This window comes from Theobroma cacao, chromosome 3 (genome assembly GCF_053813885.1).
Source record: "Theobroma cacao isolate CCN51 chromosome 3, ASM5381388v1, whole genome shotgun sequence".
NCBI lineage: Eukaryota > Viridiplantae > Streptophyta > Magnoliopsida > Malvales > Malvaceae > Theobroma > Theobroma cacao.
Window position 1 is genome coordinate 1,293,846 of NC_142641.1, and position 25,051 is coordinate 1,318,896.

General features: G+C 33.0%; 1 pseudogene across 1 annotated transcript in view; it reads right to left on the reverse strand.

Moving 5' to 3' along the window:
- Positions 1-4,875: 4,875 nt before the first annotated feature.
- The window catches only part of LOC148763429 (uncharacterized), a 29,862-nt pseudogene continuing 9,686 nt past the window's right edge, over positions 4,876-25,051 (reverse strand). Inside the window, exons 3-5 of the transcript XR_016025147.1 lie at positions 15,615-15,662; positions 15,066-15,502; positions 4,876-5,548 (exon numbers count right to left, since the gene is read on the reverse strand). The product of XR_016025147.1 is annotated as an uncharacterized LOC148763429 (transcript). The remainder of the gene's footprint in view (positions 5,549-15,065; positions 15,503-15,614; positions 15,663-25,051) is intronic.

Genomic DNA, 25,051 nt, shown 5'->3' on the forward strand with positions numbered 1-25,051 from the left:
ATTGGAGATAATAGGCCGAATTAGGTCAGCACCGCATTTAAGCGGTAGTCGGATAAATTGTATATTATATCATGCATATATACCAAACTTGAATTGATTTTATAATGGTTAAGTATTGATGTGGTGAATTATGTATTGTACATTGTGGATAGGTGGTGAGCAAAGTACACTGGTAAAAGTACAGAGATTGTGCTTGGAGTTTGGGATTAGGAGTACATCGACTCCTAGAATAGTGAGTGAACTTATTATCATCTTAATTATCTAGAGTAGTTTTATACAATTGTGTGATTTTATGGAAAATGAGTTTAAAATGGTAAATTGCTATGTTTTAAGAGAAATTGTGATTTTATAAAATAATTTTATAAATTTTCTGAAAAATTGAATACTGGTTTTGAAAATAGAGTAATTGGAGACTGCTTGCTTGTGTTGCAAATTTATGGTTTTGAATTGAATGGCTTATGACAATAAATGAGCATGAATGGCTAAACTAATTTTGGTGTTAGAATTATTTAAACTGTGTATTCAGCCTTGAGAGGCTAGGTTGTGATAAATTGTCATGTCATGCTAGAATGAATTTTATTAATTGGTGCATTATGTATTAATTATTCACTGTAGAGGGGGTTCGTGGACCAGCCTATTAGAGGGGCACGAAAAACTCCATTATATTCTTACCTCGAACGGAGAGGCGCGTAGGGTATCTCCTAGGGTAAAGCTTAGGGTTCATTTCACGCCAAACCACCACGTGAAGTGGAACTCAGCCAACTCCAAGGAACGACTGTATTTTCTCAAACTAAAAATATATTTTAAGTGTATACGAAATTTTAACAGCCTTGGCGAACTAGATTGGATGCCCTGCGCAAGGTATCACCGAGTATGAGTTTTGGCACGAGCTAAAGTTTTAAGAAATTCATAAGCCAAGTTGATTATTCGATTTTTATGGATTGATTTTATTTGGTTGAAATGAGTTGAAAGGTAATGAAATTACAGTATGATGATTTATTTTAATTGTCTCCATTTACTTGACTTTAGATAGTTTAGATGGTATCTGTTTACTCACTGAGATTTTATAATCTCACCACCCTCATTTCCTCACATTTCAGGCTCAGGGAATTCCATAGTTAGCTGACTTTGACAAGGACTTTCATTTGGACTCGAATCGGTAAAAGTTGTAGGTTTCCAGCTTCCGATGCATTTTGGATAGATGTGGGCCCACGTGTCACTGTAAAAGAAATTTTATGCTTTGGTTATTTGCTTTATAGTATATATGAATATAATTAACTTTTACGCTATAAGAATTATGTACCGATAGTTTTATGAAAATTATTTTACAAGAAAATAGTTTATTTATTGAATATTTTTATTATATTCAAATGGTCAAATTTTCACTTCAAATGAACGTTTTAGATACTTAATTTTTTTTAAATCATTAAATATATATTTTCAGCTTACCTACTACATTTTTAGCAAGTTTCGAGGTTTTTCGACAAAAATAACGAAAATGCCCATGTGAGCCAAAAAAAAAAACAATATGTTATGTTATGATTTGGAAATGATTTGTAATCCTTCGTATTTTGATATTTGATAACTATTGCTCACCGGGGAACTGCGAAAGCTAATTCGAGAGCATTTTGAGATTTCGATCGACATTCAGGGTGAAGAATGTTTGTCGAGACTTCGCGGCGGTTGTCACGGGCTCGATGGGGAGTTTCGAGTCGTGACACCCTGAGCTTCAAGGGTCGATCCTCAAAGACCAGGCAGTTAAATATCCTTTGTGGAAAGCAAGGGATCAACCCCTTTCTTTTAAAGGTCGATTCCTCTAAACCTGAGAGAAAAACTTTCCCTCGCTGCTAGCTAGGGATCGACCCCTATCTTTTAAAAGGTTGATCCATTGTTCATAAAAAAAAAATGAGGAAATTGTGAGGAATGACTTTTCTTGATAAAGACATTTTAAAAATAACTATCAAAATAAATTTAACTGTTTTTAACCATATTTAATCATGATTTGACAAAAATACCCTTTAAACTATTTCAAATAAATTAAACCATTCATCACAGTTTCTCCCCATTTGTGTTTCGGATTTCTCTCTCACCATCCCACTCTCTCAAATTTTATCGATTTCGCTCTTCGGCATTCGTCTGCTACGCTTCTGATTTCTCTTTCTCGCATTTTCAGATTTCTCTTTCTGGCGCTTTCAAGACACCAAGCAATGGTTTTGACGTGCTTCGGTGGGTGACTATTTGGGAAATTCAATTTTTAAGTATTTTGGATAAAACTAAAACGGTAGAAATAATCACAGATAAATGAAATAGCTCTTAATTGAATCAATCCGGGATCTAGACACTAACAAACTTAAAAGTTTGAAATTTATAAACCTAGGTTTTCAAAAAAAAAATTTTTTTAGTCAAAGTAGGTGTTTTAGATAAAAAAATTTATATTTTGATTTATGAAAACATGTTAGAAACACTTTAATCGGTGTCAAATTGTCAAAAATATAGAAAAAAAATGAAAAGAGTTGAGAGCATTTAAAGTTTTGGTTCGTAAGTAACAACAACATTTTAAGTATTAAAGTGTAATAAAATGTTTTTGAATATATCATGTAATAGCAATATTTTTTCAATATGACATGCAACAATAATATTTTTTTTTCAACATGACGTGTAATAACCTTTTTTAACCATGACATGTAACATGTTTTTGTACATGACGTGTAACAACAGTATTTTTTTTCAGCATGGCATGTAACAGCAGTATTTTTTTCAACATGACGTGTAACAACCTAACCATGTCTTATCACATGTTTTTGTACATGGCGTCTGATAATTCTATTTTATAGAATTATTTTATTCCAAATTTGTTATTTAATATTAGCTAAGTCCTCAATTTTTAATTAGAATTTACTTATTTTTAGTTGTTTTTATAATTAGGTTACTTTTAAGTTAGTTATTTTAATTTTATGTTATTTCTTTTAATTTTTTTTATTTATTAATTTTTATATTTTTTGTAGGATTAAAGGTGATTTGGGTTTAATTTTGAAAAGTAAAGTGTTGAAAGACCTAGAATCTGCTTGCACATACTTTAGTATTTTGGCCATATATCGAGTTACAGAACTTCAAATGATATGATTCTTAGACCATTGGAAAGATAAGAGACGAGCTACAACTTTCATGAAGATTACTTTACCCAGTTTTGCCTTAAAGATAGAGAAAATCGTGTCGAAAAATGGCTGGACATACTGTGTCGGGAATAAAAATTTGTGAAGACTGACAATTGATTTTTGGGCTTTTTATTACACTTTTAAGACCAATTAAACCCTAGGCCAGCTTAAGGAACTTTAAGTTAAGTTTATTAGTATAAATAGGATATGTTTAACAACATTAGGGGAGACAACCTTGAGAGATTCAAAAATTTACAAGTTGAGGCTGAAACTTGGAGATCAGGGTGGAAAATATTGTTTTGTTTTCTTCCTTAGTTTTTATCTTTCTTGATACTTGCAATGGTTGAATTTTATACAATGTTATTTTATTTTGCAATTATGAGTAGCTAAATTTATTTTTCTAAGATTGCAATTGAACCACATGTAGTCTAAATTTTTAATCTCTTTCTTACTTATCTTTAATGGGATTTGAATTGTTTATTTCAATTTGTTCTTAATACTTTTTAATTGCCTGGCCACCAATTAAATTGATCTAGGAACCTAAACAAACTTGAAAAAGAGAGTTTAGTGTAGACTAAAATTGAGATAGCATATGATCATATTAATTGATTTGCGTATAGGATAGGGATATACCTATAGGCCATATGTAGCCAAATTAGAACCTGAACTTAATGAGTCTATTTTAATTTCAATTCACATAGGGATATAGTGTTTTGGTTAAAATAGATATTTTTATAAGATGAGTCGGGAGACCCTTATAAATAATTTAGGACTCTAGGTTAGCAATTCAACCCCTTGAAATAAGTTAAGGAAGAGAGGTAAGATTTAGATGAAGTGTGAGGAATATTGTAATCCTAGGTTTGTTGATTTGATATTTTTTTCAAGTTATTATTATTTTGATTTTTCTTGTTGGTTTTAATTTTAGTTAATTAATTAATTTTGATTATTTGGATAAGATTAAATTGTTCTAATTTTAGTACTTAGTAAAGTTTTAGATCAATTCCCTGTGGGATTGATACATTGCTTGCTAATATACTATATATTCGATACGTATACTTGCGTAGTAGGATTTTAACAACTTAACTATAGCTTGTCACATGTTTTTGTACATGACGTGCAACAATCTAACGATGGTTTGTCACATATTTTATATTTAAGGGTTATTTTTTAAAACATTTTATATTTAAGGGTTATTTTTTAAAATGTCTCGAATTTTTTTATTAAAATTTAAAATTTTTTAATATACCAAGAGTTAGGACATTAGAACCTGAAATATTGTATCTTTGAGAAAGACATAATTTGAGTTAATGGATTTACATAATTGTAAATGTTATTTACGTTTAATGTTTCTCTAGACTAACTTGTAATTGCACCGTGGAATCATTAGACGCTTGTTATTATTCAAGCTAGCTTAAGAAGTTCTTATTATGATCAATTAGGAAGTAAAAAATGGCTATCCGGTGAGGCAACTGCGACTGCTAATCAGAGTGGCAGATGTGAAGAATCGAATTGTTGCCCTGAGTTCTGCGCTTGGGAAATTACTTATCTCTGGAAAACTTGTTGAAGTTGTTTACACATATTGAAACACCATTCATAAACACAATTAGAATCCAGGCTCGTCAAAGTTTTGGTAACAGGAAATTGTAACAAAAAATAGAGGGGGGCGTTGAGGAGTTTAATCCTCCCCATCCATGTTTGAAAATTGACACCAAACATAAAATTAGTATCACTTACAATCACAATTCGACACATCCTTCAGAAAACATAAATATACCTACAATTAACTAGACCCATTTCTCCATTTTCCTATCAAAGATCCCTGGTCTATAAGTTGAGATAGAAATCTTAACAAGAAGTGAAAACTGCAACCACACAAAGAGACCGATTGGTATGCCAGCCAGCAAAACGATCGGAATAACAATCTCTAATTGGCCCTGTAGCATGATAATGACAGTTGAGGAAAAAGCTACCATCATTGTTGCAATAGAGATGAAGAGGGAGGAAAGTCCGATGATCAATTTGTTGGGCAAGGATTTTAGGAAATCATCTGCTGTATATCGTGATGTGAGGATGCCAACGAACATCAACACTGAAGTGGTCGAAGCAAAGAGAGAAACAGCATCCGATATTATGAATAGCTTAAAAAATTTCTTTGTTAAGAGTAAGGGAACACCAGTGTTCTGATTAAGGCCTCCAGGAACAGTAAAGAGAGAAGCAAACATAATGGTGATGATAAGAGTGCCAACAACCGTAGAGGATTGCGCTATATCCTTCATCCATTTCTCCCCTTGTTTCAATAATTCTGCATGACTTCGATTAAATGCTTCATAAGGAGTTTCCCCTTTAGAATTTCTATGTTCTTTATACGCAGCTGGAATAATGCTTTCCACCTCCTGTGTTCATAATTCATAAAACCAATAAAACTTAGATGACTTATTTTCTTGTCCTTTTTCGATTGAGAAAGGATTTAGTATAATTTAACTTCAATGAAATGAAAATAGTCATACATTAAAGCCAAAAGATTTCTCAGGGTCTTTTCCTTTCTCATATTTATTTTTCATTGTACATTACATACTCGAGTAAATTTTATGATTAATCCGTATATAACTTCTTCACAATATCTCATTTTCTTTTCTGATTAAAAAACTTTTTCATTCATATTCTTTTAAATTTGTTTCAAATAATCCATTTATCAACTTCCTGATAGAATTTTTCACATGTATGTTCATCTAAGTGCCACATGCCAAAGTTTGTCCATATTTTTTCATATTAATGGGATCTTAACGTAGTTTGAAACAAATTCAAAAGATCACAAATGAAAAAAGTGAGCTCTTTGATCACAAATAAAAATAAATATTACAAAAACACCATGCAATTTCCTTCGTGACAACTTAAATTTAGTCATGTGATTTTAAAATTTTACAATAAACTTTAACATTTACAACTCCATTGCATCATTGAACTTCTATTCACATACTAGAGCAAATACATGCAATAGATTATACACGTACATAATAATTTGTGATAAATTTCAGAAAAATTTTAAATAAGACAGTCAATTTCATATAATAATTTCAATTTTTTTTCATCAACAGTCCTAGAATTTGATCGTGTATGTGTGTTAGCTAGGGATGTTGATGGACAAGGTACCTCCTAATTTTCTTAATTTTGTTTTATCCAAATCCAAGCTGGATTGAATTTTAGGATCTTGTGGTTTTGTGTATGTTGTAAAGAACATTAGGAAAAGTGCTTAGTTGTGTTTTTTACTTAATTCTGATCACTTAATTACTTATAGGGGAGTGATTAAAAATCATGCTGGGACAGGTTGTTGGGACCCTAATTTGTTTTGCTTGGGTTTTTTTGGGTAAAGGATAGAGAGCTATTCCACAATGTTTTCTAAGGTCATGTAGGCATATGAGTATCTGCCACTGAAACTCTGAGTGGTGGATAGATATGGAATTGTATAGATATGATGCAGCACAAGTCAGTTTATATGTAAAAAGAAGTGCTCTGCAAACAACATTGAAGACTTCGGTTGTTATAAAGGTTCTAGTGCTACTAAAATTGCTTTAAAAAAAATACATAAACTCATTAGTTTAGACTTTGTTTATATATCGTTACTTTTTTGCTATAATTTTTATTATTTTTCTTTGCTTTTATATTTTTATTTATTTATTTTACTTTTTTTTTTGCAAAAAACAAAGCCAAAAGTAAAAAACAAAAACATCAACCAAAGGAAAGCTTAGTTACAAAAGAATCATGCACTAGTTTTAATACAAAATGAAGCAAGAGGAATTAAATTTAGTTATTGATCAAGAAGAAATACTACTAAGATTTCTTTTTCCAAGAGGAACTGACCCTTATAATTAGAATTTGTAGCGGATTGGGCGAGGGAGTGAGCTAAAGATAAAAGAAACAACTTAAATATAGACTTGTGAAATGACTTTTGTGTATGGTTTGCTTAATATTTTTGTATATTTCTTTAGCCAAAAATTTACTTTAAAGATTATTTATTTCATTTTCAATGCAAGCCCAATTGATATTCAAAGAAAAATTCTTTTTGAGAAAGAAAATTTTCTATGTGCTTTACTTGACTAAAGCTTTTGTTCAATGTTATTGAGCTCTAACATTTTTTTTCTTCATAAATCAAAATTTTGGAAAACTGAAAGTGAATAAATATTTTCACGATTAAGCTAAAAGAAAGTCGAAGAATTTTATCTTGCAAATATTTATTTTTGACTTGAATATTAAATGAAAAATACTAAGCTAAAAGATATTGTGAGACTTCAAAATGAGTAGTGGGCCGTTCCTAGCTTTATTGGGACTGAAGGGTGTAGATGGGTTTTGGGAGATGGTGAAAGCATATTGTTTTGGTATGATGTATGGCTTGATGATCCTCTTAAGGAGAGCTTTTCTAGGCTTTTTGATATTGTGACTAAAAAGGAGGCAAAGGTGATGGAGTGCTTTACAAGATTGAGTTTAGAAGGGGTTTGTTTGATTGGGGGTTGGAGTTGGGTAGATTATTAGAGAACCTTGATTATGTTTTCTTGGTTCCTAAGAGAGGCGACAAGTTGGTATGGACATGGGATGAGAGGGGCTATTTTTCAGTGAGGAAAATGTCATCCAAGTTATTGGGAGTGATACCGCAAGAAGAGAATGGGATACTTCATCGAATATAGAAGTGACCTTTACCACCAAAGGTCTGATGTTTTCTTCTGATTAGCCTACTTGGAATGAATCCCAACAAAAAGCTTTCTAGCATATAGAGGGATGCAAATGTCGGAGGAGCAGAAGATGAGCCCAAGGTGTAAGGTATGTATAGATGAACGTAATCACATTCTCTTAAATTGTAGATGAGTTTAGAACTTATGGAAAGAGATTATGAAATGGTGGGAGTGCAAAATGTGCATGTCGAACACAATTGCTTATTTCTTGGAGTAGGCCATGTTTTTAGGCTAACAAATGGGACGTAAATTTAATTGGGCATTTTGTGTAGTGTTACGTTGTGGTTGATACGAGGAGCTAGAAATGAGTATGTGTTTATAAAGAAAGGAGTGGGAGATAAATGAGGTTCTTGTAGAACTTCGAAATTTTACATAAAGGTGAATTGATAATCTGACATAAAGGCATTATTGGATCTTGAGCCATATGTCTCAAAATCACCTTAGAAACCCTAGTTACAGAAATCTTAAGTTGTTTGAGAGAAAGAAAATGACTATGAAACTGAATGATAGAGAATTGGAGTGAAATATGGCAAACTATGAAGTATTGATACCTTGAAAGAGGGTATTGATACTTGTTGTCCAAAATACCTTGGGGGGCATTTTTTATGAAAGGTATTGATACCTACAATAGAGGTATTGACACTTGAGTTCCTAAATGCCTTAGGAAGCATTTTGCTTGATAAGTATTGATAGCTACAAAAGAGGTATCGATACTTAAGGGTCAGAATTTCTTAGAAAGGCATTTTGCATGGGAAGTATCGATACTTACATCAGAGATATCAATACTTCTAACATGGCAAGCAAAAATAAAAAGAGGGAAACAACCGATTAAGACCCATTTCTTCTATTTTCGTTCTCTCTCTTTCACTTTTCTTTCAACTTTTTCATTCTCTCTCTCACCCACCTCCAACCCTAGCTTCATATATCAAGATTGGAAGCTAGATTGAAGGACCTTACCATGGTAAGGTTTCAAAAAAAAATCAACCTTAAGATTTGAATTGGGCATGAAATTGTGTAGACAATGTTGGAGCAAAACCTAGATCTAAGTTATGCATATAGTTCTAGTTGGAACTCTATAATTGAAAGCATGTGTTAGAATTTTAATCATGAACCTTTTTGTTATAGGCTCCATTGTAGCTTCAAGAGTGGATAGTTAGAGGAGTTTGGTTAGGTGGCCTTGAATTGTGGTGGTGGCTTAAAAAGTAAATGGACTTACATTTAAATGGTTTTTTAGAAATGCATGAAAATGGTATTTGAAGAAATTGTGCCTAGGAAATGTTTTGATATGGTTTTATCAATTGAAGTAGGCATAAGTGTATGCATATATGTTTTACACAAAGAAATCACACGAGAACAAGTTTTTCAAGTTATGTGAAATGTTTTTTAATAATTATGGTCTTTGCCCTACAACCAAGCTGTTACAATGAAATCTTTAACGGTGATTTTGCGAGAAGCTAAGAAATTTGAAAAGAAGACTAAGGTCTAGTGAAGCTGCCGTTTAGTGTTCTTGCTCTTGCCGTTCATATATAGTCACTTTACCATTTAGTCTTTTTTACTGTGTTTTACTGTTTACCTCTATGTTTGTTGGGGATTTGAATATATTTTTTTCTTGTTAACACTACATCGTTTGGGTAGTTGTTGTGGGTCCTTGTGCTAGGGAATCTTAAACAGATCCCTGCACAACTCAATCCTTGGAATGCTAGATGGTTTTATCTAGTTTGTTATTAAATTTATTTTTCTTTTTCATCAAACCATCCATATATTTGTTTTTTCTAAGCTAAATGAAATTCAACGTTGATTGCCCATTTTGGTGGAAAATAATTTTTCTCTCTCCTTCCTCTTGACTAATTTTTTTCCTTTTCTTCTTCACTTTCTGTGTATTCTTTTAGTTTTCTAGATTTCATTCAAAATGTTCAACATGGTATCAAAGCACCCTAAGGGACCTTGAGGGACTGTTTTGTTTTTGTTTCTTCATTTATCCTTGGATCATTATTCATCTTGTATTGTGTTCTTATTTTTCTTTCATGGCAACAACTAGTTTTAGCACATCTACTCCTCTAGTGTTCAACAAAGATAGCTATGCTTTTTGGGCGATGAAGATAAAGTCCTATCTTAAAGCCTTCAATCTTTGGGATACAGTGGAAACTAGGATTGAGCCAATACTGAGGCATGCTAACCCCACCATAGCTCAACTCAAACAGCATGAAGAAGACATTGCGAAGAGGTATAAAGCTCTGTCTTGCTCGCAATTTGATGTCTCTAATGTAATTTTTGCTAGGATCATGCATTTAGAAAATCTTAAAGAGATTTGTGATCACCTGAAGAATAAGTTTTATAGGAGTGAATGTACTAGCCAGATATAAACATTAAATCTATCTAGACAATTTGAAATTTTGAGAACAAAAGTTGATGAAATAATTAGGGACTTTTTAAAAAATTAATGGGACTTGTTAGTCAACTTAGACTGTTGGAGAGGTAATACTTGAGAAAAGATTAGTGAACAAAATGTTGGTTAGCCTTCCTAAGAAATATGAGTCCAAAATTTCTTCATTGGAAGACTCAAAAGATATTGCACAACTCACCTGGAAAAAGCTAGTGAATGCACTAGAAGGATTAGAACAGAGAAGGGCCTTTAGGCAAAAAAAACTTGGTTAATAGTGTCTTAGTGGCTAAAACTAAGAACTTGAAAGTTAGAAGTAATAATACTAGAAGAACTATTTTTGAAAAAAAAAAAGGATAAAGGGAAAAAAATTGGTGATGATAAGTTAGGGAAGCAAAAAACCAAGGATCCTCCCTATACTCATTGTAAAAAGAATACTTATTCTGTAAAATTTTACTAGTATAGACCTCATGTGAAATGTACGTCATGAAATAAGCTTGGCCATGTGGAAAAGGTATGTAAGAATAAGGCTGCAGCCTCTGATGAGAAAGCAACTATTGATGAAGAAGTTGAAGCTTTCGATGAAGTTTTGTTTATGGTTAGAGAAATTGGAAAACCAATCCAAAGAAAGGAATGGTTGATTGATAGTGCTTGCTAATCATTTGACAGGTGATGAAAGCAAATTCACTACACTCAACAGGAGTTACAAATCAAGAGTTGAGATTGGTGATGGTACGTTTTTTAAAATCCTTGGGATAGGGACTGTTGTAGTTGAAACTCAAATAGGCAACAAATACATCTCTGATGTGTACTTTGTACCAAAAGCTAATAAAAAACTCTTGAGTGTTGGTTAGCTCAGTGAGATTCATTATGCTCTCCTCTTCAAGGACATATATTGTACCATATTTGATCTAAATAGAGATAAAGTCTTAACTATAGAGATGAAGAACAAGTGTTATTCTATTGACTGGAGTACCACTAAGCATGAAGCCTTTTACAGTACTATTACTGATTTTGAAATGTGGCACAAACGAATGGGACATGTCAATTATGAGTCGCTGTAAAGAATGAATTCACAAGATATTGTTGAAGGTTTGTCTAAGATTGAGAAGCTTGACCTTGTCTGTAGGATATGTCACTTAGGCAAGTAAAGCAAACTTTCATTTCCCAAAGAAAAGAGATGGAAAGCTACAGAAAAACTATAGTTGGTTCATACTAACTTGGGAAGCCCAATGAAGACTGTGTCACTTGAAGGGAACAGTTATTACCTCATCTTTGTTGATGATGCATTAAGGTATTATTAGGTTTTTTTCTTAAAGGTTAAGTCTGAAGCTCTGAAGAACTTTCTTAAGTTCAGAAATCTAATGGAGAATTAGGCAAGCTCACGTATCAAAATTTTCAAAAGTGATAATGGTAAGGAGTTCAATTTTGTAGAATTTGAAAGATTTTTATCTCAACTTGGCATAAGTCATCAGCTGACTGTGACATATAATCCACAGCAAAATGGAGTATATGAGAGAAAGAACAAAACTCTCATGAAGATAACTAAGTGTCTACTATCTCAGAAAAGATTACCTAAGTCATTTTGGGTGGAAGCTATAAATACAACAAATTATTTGTTGAACCCGAATCTTAGAAATTTGAAACAAATACATCAGTAGATTCAAGGCAAGGGTAATAGTTATGCATAGATACAAGGGGTGGACTATTAGGAGACTTTTGCATTAGTGGCAAGGCATGACACCATAAGGTTACTCACTACTTTGGCTTCTAAGGAAGGATTGAAAATTTGGCATTTAGATGTTAAGTCTGCATTTCTGAATGGATTTCTTACAAAGGATATCTATATGCAGCAACTAGAGGGCTTCATTTTTCTTGGAACTGAAGGTAAAGTTTGTAAGTTGGTGAAGGCCTTATATGGCTTGAAATAGGCCCCTAGAGCTTGATATGGGAGGATTGACACCTACTTGGCATCTCAAGGTTCTAAAGAAGTGCAAATGAGCACACACTATATGTAAGTAACTTTGTAGAATCTCACAGGCTTATTATTTCTCTATATGTGGATAACTTGCTCATCACTAGTTTGAGTGAGTCATTGTTGAAAGAATTTAAAGCTAAACTGATGAGTGAATTTGAGATGTTTGACCTAGGAGAGACGAGTTATTTCCTTGGATTGCAATTTCTATAAACTCTTGATTTTATCTGCATACATCAGAGTAAATATGCTAAAGAATTGTTAAAAAGGTTTCAAATGGAAGAGTGTAAGCCTGTTGATACTCCTTTAGCTACAAATTGCAAGTTATCTAAGGGTGATGGTTCCCCAAGTGCAGTGAATTCTGTTTACAAAAGTATTATAGGAAGCTTACTTTATTTGACAACATCTAGACTTGATATTATGCATTCAGCAAGCCTATTATCCAGGTTTATGCAGCAACCTTCTCAGACTCATTACTCAGCAACAACAAGAGTACTGAGGTATATTAAGGGAACATTTGACTATGGTTTGAAGTTTAAGAAAAAGTCTAGTAATGAACTTGTAGGTTTTTGTGACAGTGACTAGGCTAGAAGTACTGATGATTCCAAAAGTACTATAAGGTATTGTTTCTCCTTGGGAAGTGCTATTCAATTGGAATTCAAAAAATTAGGAGGTGGTAGCTCAGTCATAAGCTAAAATAGAATATACAGCAATTGCAGCAACTTCAAATCATGTGATTTGGTAGAGGAAAGTCTTCTATGATTTGGATTATAACTTTAAGAAAGGTATTTTGTTGTATATTGATAACAAATCTGCTATCTCAATTGCCAAGAATCCAATCCAATATGGCAAAACAAAACATATTAGGTGAAAGTCTATGCTATTCGAGAAGTTATAAAAGATGAAGAAGTTGATGTTTGTAGAGGGTTCTTTTGGTTAGAGAGAGAGATGACGTGTTACAATGAGTGAATCAGGATGCGTTAGAAGTGGCAGAGAGGAAGACTAGAGCAGTCCTTGAAGCATAAGTGGTTTAGGTGGCAGGTGGTGAGGGATGAGAAAAAGTGGAAAAGGCAGTAGACAATGGCGATTGGGAAAGGCTTAAGAGAAAGAATGCTTGGAGGAATCTAGAGAGAGCTTTCAAATTAATCTTTGCTAGGTATCTAATCCTTTCTTCTTACCTCCCAACTTTCTATTTATACTGAATATGAGCACTTTCTTATGAATAGTTAGGAGAGCACGTTTAATCATGGGAGAATGTGCTTATCATGGAAGAGTAGATGGAAGAACATTTTATGGGATATTAAAAGAATGACAATGTAGTTGAGTAGTTGGCGTAAGTTTTGAGTAATGGAATAACAACACTTGATAGTGAGCCACGTGTATTTTTAGGGAGTAAGGAAGAAAAAGGGGTGAAGCACATGTACTTCAAGGAAAGGTTAAAAGGAAATCCTCTTAATTATCTCCATATCTGAGCCACCAAGCCAAACTCTCTAGAACATCCCAAATGTGAAGGTAACTCATGAACCCTGCCACTTGTTCTGAGTTGCTTTTACCTCCTTGTACAAATAGTTGTTCCATACTTGTTCTTAGGGTGCTTTTGCACCTGGAACACCCTTTGGCCTTTTCATGCTTGGAACACCTTAGGCACTTCCACGCTTGGAACACCCTTTAGACGTTTCAGCGTTTGGAACACCCTTTAGACGTTTCAGCGTTTGGAACACCCCTGAGCGTTTCCATGCTTGGAACACCTTTAGGCGCTTCCACGCTTGGAACACCCTTAGGCACTTCCACGCTTAGAATACCCCTAGGTGTTTCTGCGCTTCCACGCTTGAAGCACCCTTAAGCACTTCCATGCTTGGAACACCCTTAGGCACTTCCACGCTTAGAACACCCCTGGGTGCTTCCATGCTTGGAACACCCTAAGGCACTTCTGCGCTTGGAACACCCCTGATGTAATTTTCCTATAAACAATTCTTTAAAAGTAATAGTTAACCAGAATTGGGCATCTACAATGTTTAGCATTGAAATACTAGTATTCAACTTGGAAATATTTTCACAAAAGGCTTGAGTAAGGATCAATTCATGTTTCTAAGAACTGAATTGAGGATTTGTAGTTCAAACACCAAGGAGGTGTGTTGAATAATTATGGTCTTTGCCTTGCAACCAGGCTGTTACTGTGAAAGCTTTAATGGTGATTTTGCAAGAAACTAAGAAATTTGAAAGGAAGAAGAAGGTCTTGGGAAGCTACTATTTAGTGTTCTTGCTCTTGCTGTTTCATATGTAGTCACTATAACATTTAGTCTTTTTTATTGTGTTTTATTGTTTACCTCTATGTTTGTTGAGGATTGGAATATACTTTTTTTTTCTTGTTAAAACTATACCGTTTAGGTAGTTGTTGGTCATTTTTTTTTATCCCAGCACACCTCGATCCTTAGAATGCTAGATGGCTTTATATGGTTTGTTATTTCATTTATTTTTCTCTTTCATCAAACCATCTATATATTTGTTATTTTTAAGCTAAATGAAATGCAACCTTGATGCCCTATTTTGGTGGAAAAGAATTCTTCTCTCTCTTTCCTCTCCACTAATTTCTTCCTTGTTCTTCTTCAGCTTTTGTGTATTCTCTCAATTTTCCAAATATCATTCAAAATGTTCAACAAATGCCTATGTTATTGATGTGTTGAGTATGTTAAAAAAAAAAGTGATATCTTATTGAGTATGTGTTAAATGTGGAAAAATTGAAAGATAAAAGGGTAATTTTTTGTGAAGTTTCACCATCAATGAAACCTTTATATGCCTTTGATAAAAGAGAAAGAGAGAGAGATGCTGACCTTGAACCATTGTAGTTCTCTTTGCATTTGCAGAGCTGCTCCTGAGATTTGTTGAAGCTTAAGCTAAGATTGGGGTGATAGTTTCCCTGCCAAATGTAACATATTATTGTTGTTCACATCAGTGAAAGAAAGAAAAATATACTTGATAGTATCAAGCCCATATATGAGGCTAAAAACTTTTTCCTGTCGATGTGCAATTGCAATGTGGAATATGCTTCTATCGTCCACGTCACTAATAATCAATAAATCTAGATTATGTTTGATGATTTCGACAATAAACTCCATCATCCCCCGTTGAGCAGCGTTGATAATTGCTTGAATCACTAATCCTTGATAACATTGTTCCATCTCAAACGTAGCTATTGTCTCAGACATCAAAAGCAGAAGCTCATGGGCATAGACATGGGCCAGCTTTAAATCATATATTTGCTTGATTCCTACATAAATAAATATAAGTTTTAACTAATTACTATAATAGAAGAAATGGTTGCCAGAACAAGAGTTGAAAAATATATAAAGGAAAAAAACAAAAGTGATCAAGTAACATACCAAAGAATTTTAAGAGATTTGACCCCAACCCAAGTAATTGCCCTGCAACTGCACAATTCAACCCATTCTCTGACTTAGACAGACCAATGTAAAGAATATAAAGTCCGAGCAATTTGAGATTTGAGCCAAGGAAAAATGAAAAAAATATAAATTTGAGATTCCAATTTTTGATTAAGAAAACATTTTGTTATACCTAAGATCTCTTGTCGTCCTAAGATTTAAATATGAGATCTTCAAGTTAAAATTTTAAATTTTAATGTTAAGATGTCTGATTGAGAAAACAACACTTAGAGCAAAATTAATTACAATTAAGAAAAACATGTTATAAATTTTAAATTATAAATTTTAGAATGCATGTTATAAATAAATAAAATAATTTTTTATTAATTAAAAATAATAAAATGAATTAATTTAAGAGAAAAAATTGAACCAAATGAAAAAGATGAATATCAAAAAATATAATTCTTCTTATAATTTTATAAATTATTAAAAATAAAGTGAGAATATAAAGAAGTCTCATTAAATACTTTTTACTACTCATTAGCACTTTTTGAAAATAATATGATCGGCAACTTTGTCTAAAAGGTCAAATAGACTTCTCGCATAAGCTAAAAATTTTAAAATTTTGAGAATTAAACACTTGTACTTTTGTAGTAGAAAAACTCTTCCATAAGCTGAGGCAAAAATTCACTCATATATTACTATTATATGCGATTTCCTTTTTATTTGAAACTTCTTTTTTTGAATTTTTCACCAATCAAATGCAGAATTTTTTTTTGTAAAATTAAACTTGAAGCTTTTTTTATGGTTAGTCAAGTAAGTTTAATTACACACAGACACACACTAAAAAAACCTTCTAAAGTAGAAAGAATTTCTTTATTATCAGAAAACCAATTCATTCCTTGCAATTCAAGTCATGAAGTAGAACATACCTTGCGTTGTGAAGTTTTTCATTTCCTTTTAATCTTGTAGTTCGTAAGTATTTATCCGTACATCGTGTTCACTAGACCAAGCTTTGGGTTGTTTTACCTTTAAACCTACGATAATAATATGTCATTGTCGTTAAATTTTATTATGATGTATTATACATACACCACAATTTTTTTTTACGTGCAAACTCATTTATTCTTTAAACGTTTTTTACATTTTCTTTCTTTCTTGTGTTTAGTTCTTCTTGTTAAGGATAATGCTAGACATTATCTATTATTGTAATTTAATTTCTATTCCTATCATCTTAGCTTTATCTAGATACTTAGTTTTATTAGTTAGTTTTACATTATTGTATATATATATACTCTTGTCAGTCAGTAAAACTTAACAGTTACAAATCAAAATCTCCACATGGTGTCAGACCTTTATCACCATGAGTATTATTCCTCAAACCTCCACTTCTCTCCTTTTTACTCCTACAACTGCTCATCACACCTTTTCTATAAAACTCACTACCAAAAACTACCTAGCTTGGAAAACATAACTTTTGCCTCTCTTAAACTATTAAAATCTTAATGGCCTTATTGATGGAAGCTCTCTTGAACCAGCCAAGATTATTCCTTCTCCCACCCTACCCTAAGAACAAATTACCAATCCCGAATATCAATCTTGGTTTCAAAAAGACCATATGTTTCTTTCTTGGCTGTTATCTTCTTCAATTGAAGAAATCTCTCCCTATGTGATTGGGTTATCTTCTTCTTTCACTGTTTGGCACCCTATTACCAATGCTTTTGGGATTTTTCTCAAAATTTTCAACTTCAGCTTCACATTGAACTTCAAGAATTCAAGAAAAATTATTTTTCTATCTCTAAATATTTACAATGGGCCAAAAATTTGCTAATGAATTAAGTGTTGCTGGGTAGAAAATGACCTCTGCTGAATTTAATGCCATTATTTACCGCCCTTAATCTTCGGCCTAATCCTGTCCCTTTTTATGAGTTGCATGGTTAATTAGTTGCTCACGAAATTCTTCTTAATGGCACTCATGAACAACCAATTGCTAACATTATTCTCAAATCTACTACCTCTTTTAACAATTCTACCCTTCTCCTCCGTACACTTCTATGCCACTGTCTTCCAATCTAAAAATCCTCTATCTCCTATTCACGTCGCCCATAGAGCCCTTGTCAGATTTGTGGACTCAAGAATCACATAGTAGATAAATGCAGAAAGTGTTATGCTCCAAGATAGTTTTCTAATCCATGGGCTAATCTTGTCTTTTATGGCTTGTCTCCATCTTCTTCATTTATTCCTTATTTGCCCCATCCATCTGTATATTATACCCATGCTAGTTTGTTTACACCTTGGTCTGCAGACACTGCGGTAAATTATCATACTACTCTAGATCTCTCTGATCTCACAATTGCCAATGACTACAAAGGTGGTGATCAACTTCATGTGGGTAATGGCCAAGGTTTGCACATTTCTTATACTGGCACTGCATTTCCTACTTATTCCCATGGCAATCTCAAACCTTGAAGTATTTTAAATGTCCCATAAATTACCAAGAATCTCTTATCTATTCAAAAATTTGCTAATGACAATTCTTGTTTCTTTGAATCCTTGCCTAACACTTTTCTTATTAAAGATCAGGACACTAGGAAGTTTTTATTGCATGGACCGAGTGAAGATGGAATTTATGTTTTTCGTTCTTTGCAAATAAAGAAGGAAGCCTTGGTTAGTGATGGTTGTCTCTTACAAATTAACATGCTCGACTTTGCCATCCTCACCTTCGCACAGTTTCTCAAGTAGTTAGAGATTTTAATTTGCCTTGTTTGAAATCTTCACTAGTGTCTCCTTGTTCTTCATGTTTGTTAGGTAAATTAGCTCGTTTACTTTGGCTTCTGTTGATCATAGGAGTCAAGCTCCATTTGATATTATTCATGCCAATGTTCGGGGCCTGACTCCAATGTTGTCAAGTTTAAGACATAGATATGTCATTTTATTTATTGATGATTTCACTAGATAAATCTGGGTGTACTTTTTAAAGAATAAAAGTGAAGTCTATTCCATTTTTCTTAATTTTCATAACTTTGTGGAATGGAAATTCAATATTAAAATTAAAGCTTTTCATTCAAATTAGGGGGTTGAATATCAGAAATTAAATAAGTATTTTCAACAAATCGGTATCGTTCATCGCATTGCCTATCCATACACACATGAACAAAATGGTATTGTTGAGCACAACATTTGTCATCTTGTTAACACTAGCCTTATTTTACTTGCTCATACTAAAGTCCTTTTAAAATATTGGAATTTTCCTTTTGATATGGCCATTGTTTTGATTAATACCTTACCATCTCTTGTTACTCTACATAAAAGTCCTTTCTCCTTGTTGTTTAATAAAAATCTAGATTATTTCATTTTCAAACCCTTTGCCTATGCTCTTTTTTCTTTATTGCACCTATACAATAAACATAAATTTGTTTTTTAAAAAATTATGTTTATTTAAGTGATTTTCCCTTTCATTATGCATGTTGTTGTCTTCAATTGGACACAAGTTGCGTATACTTGACACATCAAATTCTTGGACAAAGAATTTCCCTTTCACAAATACACTCAACTTGTTTCTATGTCTCAGTCCTCACAGTAATGTCTTTCTCTTTGTGGGTATCAAGATAGTCACTCGGTCGCATGCAAGCCTTCAAGTAATGTTTTTAATTCTTCTACTCTATCCTTATCTTTTATCCCTATCACCTTACCTGTCCCATTATGTCATAGTCAACCTCTACCTACCCAAGTATGCCTAAACACCTCATCCTCATCCATGCCTTTTTTAGTAGATTCTAATCCTACCTCTTCTTTATCTCCTACAATTTCTCGATCTCTTTTATTCTCTCTTGTTAATCTTTAATCTTTACCTAGTATTGATTTAGTTATTGATGTAACATAATATCTTGTTTCCAATAACTTCAACTCCAAAACCGATTCTTATATTTCCTCACCACCTCACACGCATACAATGAAATAACGTCCTTCTACTTCCAAAGACAATGACATGCTCATACAGCCCTGTTGCCTTCTTATAAACCAAACTTTCTTCATCAAGAACCCTACACATTTTCCAAGCCAAACCATATGTCGAATGGAGAAATGCCATGTCTGATGAGATTATTGCACTCTTTACCAGTAACACATGGACTTTGGTTCCTCGTTCACAACATCAAAATGTCATTGGCAATTGATGGGTATTCCGGATTAAAAGGAAATTAGATGACAATGTTGATCGCTGTAAAGCACGTATCGTTGCTAGGGGCTACTCACAACAAGATGGAGTAGATTACGCTGAAACTTTTAGTCTTGTTATTAAAAGCACAACTATTCGAACTGTGCAATCATTGATCTTTTTTTGTGGTTGGTCTATTAGACAGTTGGATATATTTAATGCATTTCTACATGGTTATATTAATCATGAAATCTTTATGAAGCAACCGGTTAGCCATATTGCTACTGAACATCCTGATTATGTTTGTAAACTGCAAAAGTCATTGCATAGTTTAAAGCATGCCCCAAGAGCTTGGTTTCAAAGGCTTTACAATTATCTCATTCAACATGGCTTTATTCCATCTAAGGTCGACACCTTTTTGTTCATTAAGCTACATGGCAATCCTAAGTTATTGTTCTTGTTTATGTTGATGGCATCCTTGTCACAAGTACTCATCCGAATATGATTCATTCTTTTATCAAAGACTTAAATCAAGGATTCCTTGTTCGTGACATGGGCTCTCTACATTATTTTCTTGGTGTTAAAATTACTTACTTACCAAATGGTATGCTTTTGTCTCAACAAAAATATGCTAGAGACTTACTTTCCTAAACCAATATAGTAGCAAGCAAATCTTGTTATACGCCTATGGCTGCTAATCCTCCTTTGTAAAAACCCTTGGGTGAGCATTTTGAGGATGCTAAATTGTATAGAAAAATTGTTGGGGCCCTTTTATACATTACCCTCACAAGGTCAGATGTTGCTTTCTCTGTCAACAAGCTCTGTTGTCAATTCATGCATTGTCCTACTACTACTCATTAAAAAGTTGTAAAATATTTATTGGATTATCTCAAGCATACTAGTGATTATGGGTTGTTCTTGGCGAATAATTCTTCTCTTTTGCTCAAATGCTTCATTGATAGTGATTGAGAAGGGTGTCTTGATGATCGACATTCAACTAATGGTTATGCAATTTATTTGGGAGTCAATATGATTTCTTGTACTGCCAAGAAACAACTGACAATAGCTTGATCATCCATAGAGAGTGAATATAAAGCCACGGCAAATGCCGTTACTGAGTTAGCTTAGCTTCATTCCCTACTAGGAGAATTAGGTTATCATTCCTCTTCACCTTCTACCATATGCTGTGATAACATTGGTGCTATTTATCTTACTACCAATCTTGTTTTCAATTCTTGCACAAAACATGTTGAATTAGATTACCATTTTGTGAGGGAATTGGTAGCTTAAGGTAAATTGACTATTCGATTTATTTCCAATGCTGATCAAATAGTCGATATCCTTACTAAATCACTAGGAAAATCTCTATTTGAAAAGCATCGTGCCAAGCTTCGACTCATGTCAAGATTGTCATCAGCTTGAAGGGGGCTGTTATTAAGGATAACACTAGACGTTATCTATTATTGTAATCTAATTTCTATTCTTATCATCTTAGCTTTATCTAGATACCTAGTTTTATCAGTTAGTTTTACATTGTTGTGTACATATATATATATATGTTAATTAATAAAACTTAACACTTTCGAATCCAAATTTTTACACTTCTTTATTTTTCTTTCTTTAACTTATTCATTAAGTTAGCTGAAACCTGTAGTTTTTTTTTTTAATTTTGTTTTCTTTTGGTATAAAATTTATTCACATAATAATTCATATATTTCTTTCTATTGACATATTGATTGGTATCCATAAGAAAACTACATAACTCTATTAAATTTCTGGGAACAGATATTAGAGCTAATTAGCAGTTTAGACATTATTTGGTGCATGGGAGGTGATTTCGACATCGTCAAATCTATTGAGGAAAGAATCGGGTGCAAGTATGTGGACAACTGAACGTCTAAATTTAGAGACTTCATAAAAGAGTTAGGTCTTTTTAATCTTCCCTTATCTAGTGGTAACTTTACTTGGTGTGATTTCAAAAATAATGCTAAATTCAGTAGGCTTAACCGCTTTTTGTTTAGTTTTGAAATTGTTGAAAATTTTCCTAGCTTAATTCAGAACTATATGCCATGCTCTTTATCTGACCACAACTCGATGATGTTATACTCTAATGATACCAATTGAGAGCCTAAGCCCTTTAGATTCTTCAATGTGTGGCTTAAGAAAGAAAGCTTTAAGATTATGTTTAACGAAGCTTGGAAGGAATATGAAAGTCTAAGCAATATGAGTCCTACTCTATGACATCGCCTAAGAAACACTAAGCAGAATATCAGAACATGGCAACATGACACCGTTGGCAATTTAAGTGACAAAATTCACATTCTAGAGTTAGATATTCATCAATTTTATAAAATATGCAAACTAAACGGATTAATGTTGAAAAAAGTCAAAACTTAGCCAAAAAAAAATGAATTATGGTAGCTATACAGAATAGAGGAATGCACATGGCAGCAAAAAGCAAGAATCAAATGGTTTTTTGAAAGAGACCTAATACGTGCTATTTCCACAATATCGCCTCAATTAGAAAAAGAGCCAACCGAATAACCAAAATCCTACATCAAGGCCTCTTAATCACTAATTTGAAGCTCATCAAAAAAAAGATTAAATGACACTTTGGTAAGCTTTATGAACACAAGGGAGTGCATAGACCTAGAGCCCTTAACTGTGATATCATAAGACTTAAAACGGAATCTACGGAATCTCATGAGAGGAAGTTCACTAAGCAAGAAATATCGGAAGCCATCGCTAGCTTTGAAGGTAGTAAGGCCCTAAGGCTGAATGGATTTAACTTTTGTTCTAAGGCTGGATGGATTTAACTTTTGTTTCATCAAAAGTTAGTAGGGATTTATCAAGGAAGAAATTTTAAACTTGGTTTAGGACTTATATTTTAATGAGATTATTGCAAGGCTTATTAATGTTTCCTTTGTTGTCATGGTGCCCAAAAAGGAAAATCCTAAAACCTTTAATGACTTTTGACCCATTAGCCTTGTAGGTTGTCTCTAAAAGATCATTGCCAAGACCCTTACTTTAAGGTTGCACAATGTTATTTACGAGGTTGTTGGAATCAACCAATTTGCCTTCATTAGTGGAAGACAACTTCTTCATTGTTCCATCATTGCAAATGAAATGTTGGATAAGATAAAAAAAAAAAAGTAAAGTTGGAGGTCTCTTCTTCAAGGTTGACTTCGAAAAGGCATTTAATAGTGTCGCTGAGGAATTTGTTGATTCTATCATGGAAAATATGGGGTTCAGGTTCAAATGGCGTAGGTGGATAATGTCATGTATCTCCACTACCACAATCTTGGTTCTTTTCAATGGAACCCCTACCAAGGAAATTAAAATGGGTACAGGTTTAAGACAAAGATGTCCATTGTCCCCTATGCTGTTTAACTTGGTTGTGGAAATTTTTAGCTCTATAATGCATAAAGCTGTCAACAATTAGCAGATTAAACGTATTGTTGTTGGTCGAACCAAAATTCATGTTTTTCATCTCCAGTACATAGACAACATAGTAATCTTATTTGAACCTTACCTTAATTCTTTTCTTAATATTAAAAGGGTTCTAAGGTGTTTTCAAGTGATATCAGGGCTGAATATAAGCTGCTTCTTGAAAAGTCACCTTTATGGGGTTGGCATTGAGCAAAATATTGTTGAAGAGTGGGCAGCTTGTAAGGCCGACCCTTGGGTAAAGCTACCCAAGCAAGGGCTTTAGGCCCTCAATTCGAAGAGGCTTTATAATTTTATAATATAATTTATTACATTAAAAGTATATAAAAATTAAAAAATAGGAAAATAAAAAATAATTAATAAAATTACTTGTTTTCTCATTTCATTAATTATGTGTCTAATAAATCTCAATTTGCTATCACTTTCTACTTTCTAGAATACTATATTATTTCCAATCAACTAACGGTTATATGTATTTAATCATCTCCAACAATTATTTTTTTTCTCACTTATATCTCCTATTTCCAATCAACATATTTAATGATTTCTAACAACTATTTTTTCTCCTATATATAAAACCAACTATTTCTTTTTCAATGTATAATATCTACTTTTGATTTCTTCTTTTTTCATTTGCTCTTTCTTCCTTTTTCTTTTAACTTCAATTTTCCTCCATAGAATACACAAGAAGTCTGTTATGTTATTATCTTCATAAACCGATGAACCTCATTTGTGGTTTACAATAAGCATTCAACAATTAGGTACTATTGTTCTAATATTTACATATTTTTTTTACTTTAATTTTTAATTTATATTATATTATTATATTACCTTTATTTTATATGATTGTTGATTTATTTGAATTAAAAATCTTGATTGTTGATTAAAAATCTTAAAAAGCTAGAAGAATAAAAAATTAATAATTTTTTTAATTTCAATAATAGAAGGTCTCATTAAATATTTTGCTTTAGGCCTTTGAATTTATTGAGCCGCCCTTGGCAGCCTACATCAGTTGCAAACTTGGTGTGCTGCCAACTACCTATCTTGGGCTCTCTTTTGGTGCGAAATAAGGATCAACCAATATGTGGCAACTAATTATTCAAAGGATTGAAACCAGATTGGCTTCTCAAAAAGTCAAAACTCTTTCTATGGAAGGGTAAATCACTTTCCTTAAATTGGTTCTCAATAGTCTCCTTGTGTTTTATATATCACTTTTTCCAATGTTTGTCAAAGTTCAAAACACTATTAACAAGATCTAACGAAGATTTCTTTAGGGAGGGCCAAATCTAGTTCACAAACTCCACCATGTTAGCTGGAACTCTATTGGCAACTATCGAGACTTGGGAAGACTTGGGCTGGTTGACATTGCTCTTAAAAGCAAGGTGCTTTTAAACAAGTGGCTTTGAAGATTTAACAATGAACAGGAAAGCCTGTGGATGAAGGTCTTGGTAGGAAAGCTTGGGGACAACCATGATAGTCTTTTCTCAACTATTGCCAACAGTGTGAATTCCTCCCGACTATGGAACAACATCACCAGACCCCTTGATGGTACGTGTGACTACAACAGCTTTGTCTGTGATGGGATCGAAATTTCAGTTGGTAATGGTGAAAGAGTGAGCTTTTAAGATATGCAATAGATTGAAGGATACATGCTTAAATTCTTTTTCCTTAGGATTTTTGCCTTTGCCAACAAGAAAGAAGGTCGAGTTATTGATTTTAGTATTTAGGATGGAAATGAATGGAAATGGCAGATTGATCTAAGGTGAGAAGTTTTTGGTTGGAAGAGTGAACAATGTCAACAATTCAAGAAGCTTCTTGACTGTCAAATCTTAGC